We start from the raw sequence: 6,956 nt of genomic DNA on the forward strand, positions 1-6,956 counted from the left end.
CCCGGATCATGCTGCTCCTCCACCCACCACCAGGCGGTGTTCTCCAGCAGCACTTTAAAAGGCCCAGTAGTGGCAGCTGGGAGCCCTGGACTGTTTCGAATTGCCAGGCCCCAGGGCAGTTGCCCTCTTTGCCTCCCCATTGGTGGTCCTGGGGAAGAGTGAGTGACTGAGGGAGGGGGGGATGCAGTGAGCAGGGCAAGGCCTCAGAGAAGAGGCAGTCCAGGGGGTGTTCTGTTTGGTCAGAAAGTTGCCAACCAGTGGACTCTGGGAATGCCTTGGAAAGGGGAAATCTGTCAGTGGTGTCGTTTCAGCCTATCACCCTCAGTCATACCCCTCAATGCAGGGGGCATTTCTAAGAGGAATGAGGTGAGGCTGGCACACTACTGTGTTCCACCTGCTCACTGCTGTTGGAATAGTGGGCAGTCAGATAAAAACCCAACAACCTAGAGTATTGTTTGTGCTGCTCTAATGTACACTGAGGGCCCAAGAAACCCAACAGAGCTTCCCAAATCCAGGAGCTGTAAAGGTGATGCAAACCACTTTTTCTACCCCACCCTGGTCCTGTGCCGAGCACAGCTTTGCCAGCACAGTGAATCTGGGCCTCTCTAATATCTGTGGTGTTTTGATCCCACCTACACAGTCACTACCACTGGAAAGTTAAAGCATGTATTCCCTGACTCAACTCCTTTTCTTATGCTACTTTATCAATCAGCCACATGGCTAACATCAATGCTGGGAAATAAAACATCGCTTTTCAGTGATAAGAAGTCATGTTAACTTCCCTGACAGACACCTGCTGTTCCAAAGCATAGAGCTGTTCCTGCAGGAGGCTGCGTGACTGATTTCCAAGAGACTTGCCTTGTGTTTGACCGAGATAAATTTCTACCGAGAAACCCTTTTGGGCTATATGTTCAAGAGATCGAATTAACTATGTGAACTGAGGGTCCAATTCTGCGAGGGCTCCGCAGGCCTGGCTATAGTTGACTGAAGCAGGAGTTGTGCGTGTGGAACACTGACAGGACTGGGTCCCTGCTATGTTAGTGGAGGTGACTGATTCAATCTGCTTAATTTGGCAGTCAACTGATTTGCACACACGGGTAGGGCCAAATGCTTTTTTTCTTGGTTACACTCAGGCAATTCTATAGAAGTCAGTGGAAAGTTGTGAGGGTGTGGGAGCAGAATTTGACTCTCTTAATTTAAGTGAACACCTGAAGAGTCATGCAACACATTTTCATAGACTCATAGGGTTGGAAGAGACTTCAGGAGGTCATCAAGGACCAAGCAGGACCACACCTACCTAAATCATCCCAGCCAGGGCTTTGTTAAGCTGGGACTTAAAAACCTCTAGGGATGGAGATTTTACCACCTCCCTAGGTAACCCCTTCCAGCGCTTCACCACCCTCCTAGTGAAATAGTTTTTCCTAATATCCAACTCACACCTCCCCCACTGCAACTTGAGACCATTGCTCATTTGAGACCATTCTGTCATTTGTCACCACTGAGAACAGTCTCTCTCCATCCTCTTTGGAACCCCCCCTTCAGATAATTGAAAGTTGCTATCAAATCCCCCCTCACTCTTCTCTTCTGCAGACTTAATAAGCCCAAATCCCTCAGCCTCTCCTTGTAGGTCATGTGCTCCAGCTCTCTAATCATTTTTGTTGCCTTTTCCTGGACTTTCTCCAATGCATCCACATCCTTTCTGTAATGAGATCCCCAGAATTGTACACAATACCCCAGATGCTGCCTTATCAGTGCCAAATAAAGGGGATAATAAATGATCCATTCCAAAATATTGATGGAAAGTTACTTTCCAGACAAGGGGCATGGTCCCTCATTTTCTTTTCTTTGAAATCTTATGCAATGCGATGGAAACTGACTGATTGCAATGCTGAAATCTTGCTTGTGGTGCACTCTTGTACCAAGGAGCTACATGGTGTTGCTGCTGTTTCATTTGCTGTACTATGGAGTCTCCCAAAAGTAGTTGTCCTTGCTCCTCTCCTCTCCCATGATTATTATCACTGAAGAGCTGCCAGCATTAAACAGGATAATCAGCAATAAATAGGACATTCCCTGGATGAGATACCCTTTCCCCCCAACACTTGACATATCTAGCAGTATCAAACTCTCTTCTTTCCTCCCTAAATCTATGAATTGCAGACTCTTTCCCTGCCAAATCCACCTTACCCTCTAGCTGGACATGTATCCCACCTCCAAGCCTAGTATCTCTCCACTTATCCTATTTTCCCCTCCCCATCATTGAGGCTCTCCTGGGTGATGGCCCAACTTGACAGGTGTTTCTCACAGCAGCAGTACTGGTGGCAAGTGACCTGTCTACAGACTCTGCTGGCAGTGATAAGGGCAAGCAAGTTGTCCGACTGTCTCTGACTGTGGGGTGCTGAGTTATGAGGCGGATCCATGCTGGTTGTAGGGTAGGTGGTCAATTGGGGAATGATCCCACTTTTGGTTCTTGTGGTAGGCAAGTCTCCCCTGAGTGTTAGATGTCTCCCTTAGGTGGGGTGGAGCAAGAGATCTTTACCAGGCTGGTGGGTCAGTGAAATTAATGATTAGTAAGAACAGGGCTTCCAGATCCAACACTGTATCAGCTCTTCAGACACTGGGAAGACAGGGGCTAGTATGGGGCAACAACAGTGGTTGAAGGGAGGACCGGACTGAGCAATTACCAGATCAGTGAAAGGCAAGATGCTCAAAGGTCTTTGGGGCCCTAGTGTTCCTTACTGATGCATAAAAAAGGAGTAGCATTCATTCGTCCTAACACTTGTTTCTGACTGTATCATATACACAGCTTGTCCTGAAAAAGGATGACCAGACCCTATTGGCACTAGGGGGGCAAGCTCCTGGTCTCTGATATCACACTTTTGTGGCTGGACTGGTGGTGCATAGCGACTTTAAATGAGGCCAAAAAATGCTGATAAGGGTTTTCCCAGTAAAAGGGGCACAGCTGGGTTTAATCCACATGCTTCTTTTAGCCAGGAGTTGGGGTAGGAAGGCATTGTAGAAGGAGTAGGACAGGGCAGGACTAGAAAGGGGTGGAGCTAGAGTAGCGTATGACAGTTTGGCCAATCCTCAGCCAGCAAAAGGAACTGCTCAAACTGGGACACTATAGAGCAGCCCTTTGGTTGCTCTTAGTTATACAAGAGATCATCCTGACCTCTAATGGGTCCCAAGATCAGTGGAGAGGAAGGTTACTTGAGGGCCAAGTTTCCTTCCATCTCTCAACTGCCCCTAGCACAAGCTCACCATAGCTGAGTGTATGACCCTAGGAGTATATCCTCCTGCCTGACTGGGAAAGAAATAACTATGTATTAGAAGACAAACGAGAGAAAAGCCCACATGTAAATAAATCCTCTACTACCAAAGCCTCTGCTGTAGTTACACCAGAAATTATACCAAGTACATCTTCCAAATTCATTTTAATAGTAATGTCTGAGTCCTCACTGACACCTTTTATTCCAAAATATTAGTATTTGAGTAAGAGTAGCAATTGGAGGTGGGGGGCTCTGCTTACAGGCAAACAGAGAATAGTTATTGTATCTGGAAATGGCACTGTGATCATGACAGGCAACTGACTGTGGGTCTGAAATACTGTTAACGCTATTGCTAACATCACTGCTGTGATGTAAAGGACGGATTTTGTACATTATTTCAGACAGATTAATAAATCCCCATAACAGTTTTTATTTACAAGGAAAACAATAATATGTTTGTGTCCATCGGCCCTGATAAAAGCTTGAGGCTCGATAGCGTAAGGTGCTGTATAAAGACAGATGTGGAGAGTCACTTCCCTGGAGAATCTATAAACTAAAAGGGGCTCTGCTGATTGACGCCAGCTGGCGATATGGCCATCAGTGTTAATAGAAGACTGAATATTGCACGCTGAATAATAAGCTAAGAAGAGACAGCATTTTACTCTTTCAGGTTAAGCTGCTGTAAGAGAAAAATATTCATTGCAAAGGCCCATGCAGGCAAGAACACAGAATCTGTTTAGACATACCTGTTGCTCATGATGAAAAGTGTAGGCAGCAGCTCATAGTGGCGTGTCTAGTTTGGGAGGCCTGCTCAGAAAAATCCTTCATCAGAACAGCAGCTGTCTCCTTCCTTTGTGCAAATTCCTTTAAAGCTGTCAAAGATCCTGTAATCAGACTAGGTCATCAAACCCAGGCCTTATGAGGACTGGAAATAAGATCCAGAGATGAGCATTCAGCTGCATGGGCAAGGGCTAAAACACTAGTTTCCATTGAAATGAAAGGAAGGGACTTTAACTGCTGTGTGAGAAAAGCGAAGCCATAATTGGAAGACCCTGAAATCTTTCAAAATACCTCCTGAAATGTTGCAAGGCAGAAATCTATGTGCCACCTAACAGAATCTGAGAGCAGAGCAAAACACATGCTGCATATCCAACATTGTTAACTGCTGGAGCATTTATCCATGTGATTTCAAGAAGTAAAGGCAAATTTTAATCTAGATTTCACCATACAGTTGAGTAGTTTTATTACTTGATTAAATAAAAGGGTAATAAGGTAATAAAAAATGATTCTTTTCCTTCTCAGTTTAAAAGCCAGAAACTGCAGTCAATATGTTTAATAATATGTAGAATAGACTAGAAATAAAGCAATATAGCTAGCTTATTTGCCACTGGGAAGTGAAAATATGATTTTAGTGCACCATTTGTGTATAGGCCAGTGCCAGAACGTCTGCAGTTTGAATAAACCATTTGATATAAAGAAAGAGAAAATGGGCCAACTTCCTCCCTGGGGCAATGTTTATTGACTTCCTAGGAGTCACTGGCACTTTACAGTGCTGTAACTTTCTGGCTCAGGGGTGTGAAAAAACACCCCTCCCAAGCCCAGCAAGTTACAGCGCTGTAAAGCACCAGCACTCTCAGCACTGTCTCAGCTACTCCCCTCATGGAGATGGTTTACACCGAGCCCTGGGAGAGCTCTTTTTCAGCGCTCATGCCGTGGTCAGACTTTCTGTCGAGAGCTCTGCTGCAGCTGCGCATTCAACTTGTAAGTGTAGACAAAGCCTTCCACTTGGGCTGAAAGTGATCTGATGTGATAAAGCCAATCTTGGATACAAGGAAAGGGACCAGTGCCAATTTATATCAACTGAGAATCTTGCCCCAAGCAGCTGAGTTTTGGTGACCAGAATGAATCGCAGTTGAGTAACAGCAGTTCAGCAAGTGGGCCATGATGCTCCCTTGTTGCAATTCTGCTGTTATAAATGGAGAGACAGCATTGTTTGATTTCTTTCTGCTCTGGAGAATTTGAAAAAGAAACTGTTTTAATTGTGATCCAGATCCTTGGTTAGCAATATACAATGTAGTAAAGCGCAGGCATAGCTGGCAAAACCTTTGTGTAGTTTCATGCTCACAGAATGTCCTAACTTCCAGCCTTCTGTCTCGTGTCTGGGTTTACAGCCAGGTAGGGAAACTACACAGTTTCCCAGCCACCAGAAAATGGACATTCTGAAAGGACAGATGCTGATTACGCCATGACAACTGCAAGTGAAATGATTATGAAGACATTGGGCTTCTGTTGGCATTGGGCATTGGTGCGAGCTGCAGCTGGCCATAAGAAGAAGACATCAGCAAGTATTTAAACACTGAGAGCTGTAGAAGGCTTGGAAAAAAAGGAATGATAAGGTGAAATATTCAACATGAACTTCTAAATAGGACAGGCAGGCGGTGAGGCTGCCAAAGCAGGTAAACATATACGTGTTCCCATGGTGGCTATAGAATGCCTGAAGCAATCAGAGAGATTTCAGTGAAGAAGGACTGGAGAATGGGAGTGCTAGCAGATATTATGAGGGAACAGGAGGCAAAAGAATTCTCTCAGAAGATGACTCATGAAAGCAGAGTTAACAATAACAATTAATGATTATGAACAACCATTAATATTTTTAATCTATTTGTCCACCTTCATCTAAAGCTCCATGCCATGCCTGCTACAAGCTGCTCCTTCCATGTTACAGAAGCAAGACAGAGGCACTGGGGTGGAAAGTGACTTCCCAAGGCCACACAGCAAATCAGCAGCAGAGCAGGGTAAGATGCCCATGTCTCCTGACCACTTCTCCTCACCTCTGGCAAATACACCTAGCCCTTGCAAGGTAAATGAAAGTTTTACATACTATGTAGCTGAATGCTGTCTGGGGAGAGAATATTATGCCTGATCAAAGCTTAAAACTGAGGAACACGTTACACTAAATCCTCAAGCACACAGAGAGCACCTGTGATCCAATTTGCAGTCAGGGGTAGCAAAGCAGAGAGAAGGTACCAGAGAGGTAGATCAGAGCATATATAAAGTCATGTACTTGCCTGAGCCCTCCTGCACTGCAACACCCGTCAGAGGCACTGCACGCAAATGAGCCCCAGAGCTTTCTCCTCTGTTTATACTGGTGAAGGATGTTTAACAGTCCTGTCAATTGTCTGAAGATCAAGTGGAAAACAGCAGTGCCAGAAAACTAAAAAAGGCAGAGCCAATGCAATAAACACAGGGCTCGCTTGGCTTTTTAAGGAGTCTAATTATATACGTTCAAAATGGCCAGACTGTACTAAAACCTTCAAGTTGCTTTTTCCTTCCTCCCAGGCTTTAGTCCTCAGCTGATAAAAATATCTTCACTCTAGTTCAACAGCCCCTGTGCCATGGGAGGACTTATTTATTCCTGAATTGAATTTGGCAGCATCCAACATTTCCAATGCTATAATTATAGCATCTCTCAGTAATAGAAATAGCAATGACCCTCACTACAGTACTGACCTGTCTGCTTTGCAACTCTCCTAATCTGTCATGCACACCAGCTCTTCTCAGAAACAAAACAACTGCTCAGTGGGGAGAGAAGAAAACTGACATTTTTCATTCTGGCGGTGTGCCCCTGGTCTATAGCTCGTGCCTGATGCATATACCTCCCTCCTGTAGCTCCTTCAGTTACCACATGCC

The 6,956-nt window shown here is 45.0% G+C and overlaps 1 protein-coding gene across 1 annotated transcript in view; it reads right to left on the reverse strand.

Annotated features, from left to right (window-relative positions):
* Window positions 1-6,648, reverse strand: part of LOC102452509 (nutritionally-regulated adipose and cardiac enriched protein homolog) — a 31,245-nt gene extending 24,597 nt beyond the window's left edge. The window contains exons 1-2 of the mRNA XM_075926462.1: window positions 6,335-6,648; window positions 4,013-4,150 (exon numbers count right to left, since the gene is read on the reverse strand). The gene's annotated coding sequence lies outside the window, so the exon portion shown is untranslated. The remainder of the gene's footprint in view (window positions 1-4,012; window positions 4,151-6,334) is intronic.
* Window positions 6,649-6,956: the final 308 nt, after the last annotated feature.

Source organism: Pelodiscus sinensis, chromosome 4 (genome assembly GCF_049634645.1).
Source record: "Pelodiscus sinensis isolate JC-2024 chromosome 4, ASM4963464v1, whole genome shotgun sequence".
Taxonomy (NCBI): Eukaryota; Metazoa; Chordata; order Testudines; family Trionychidae; genus Pelodiscus; species Pelodiscus sinensis.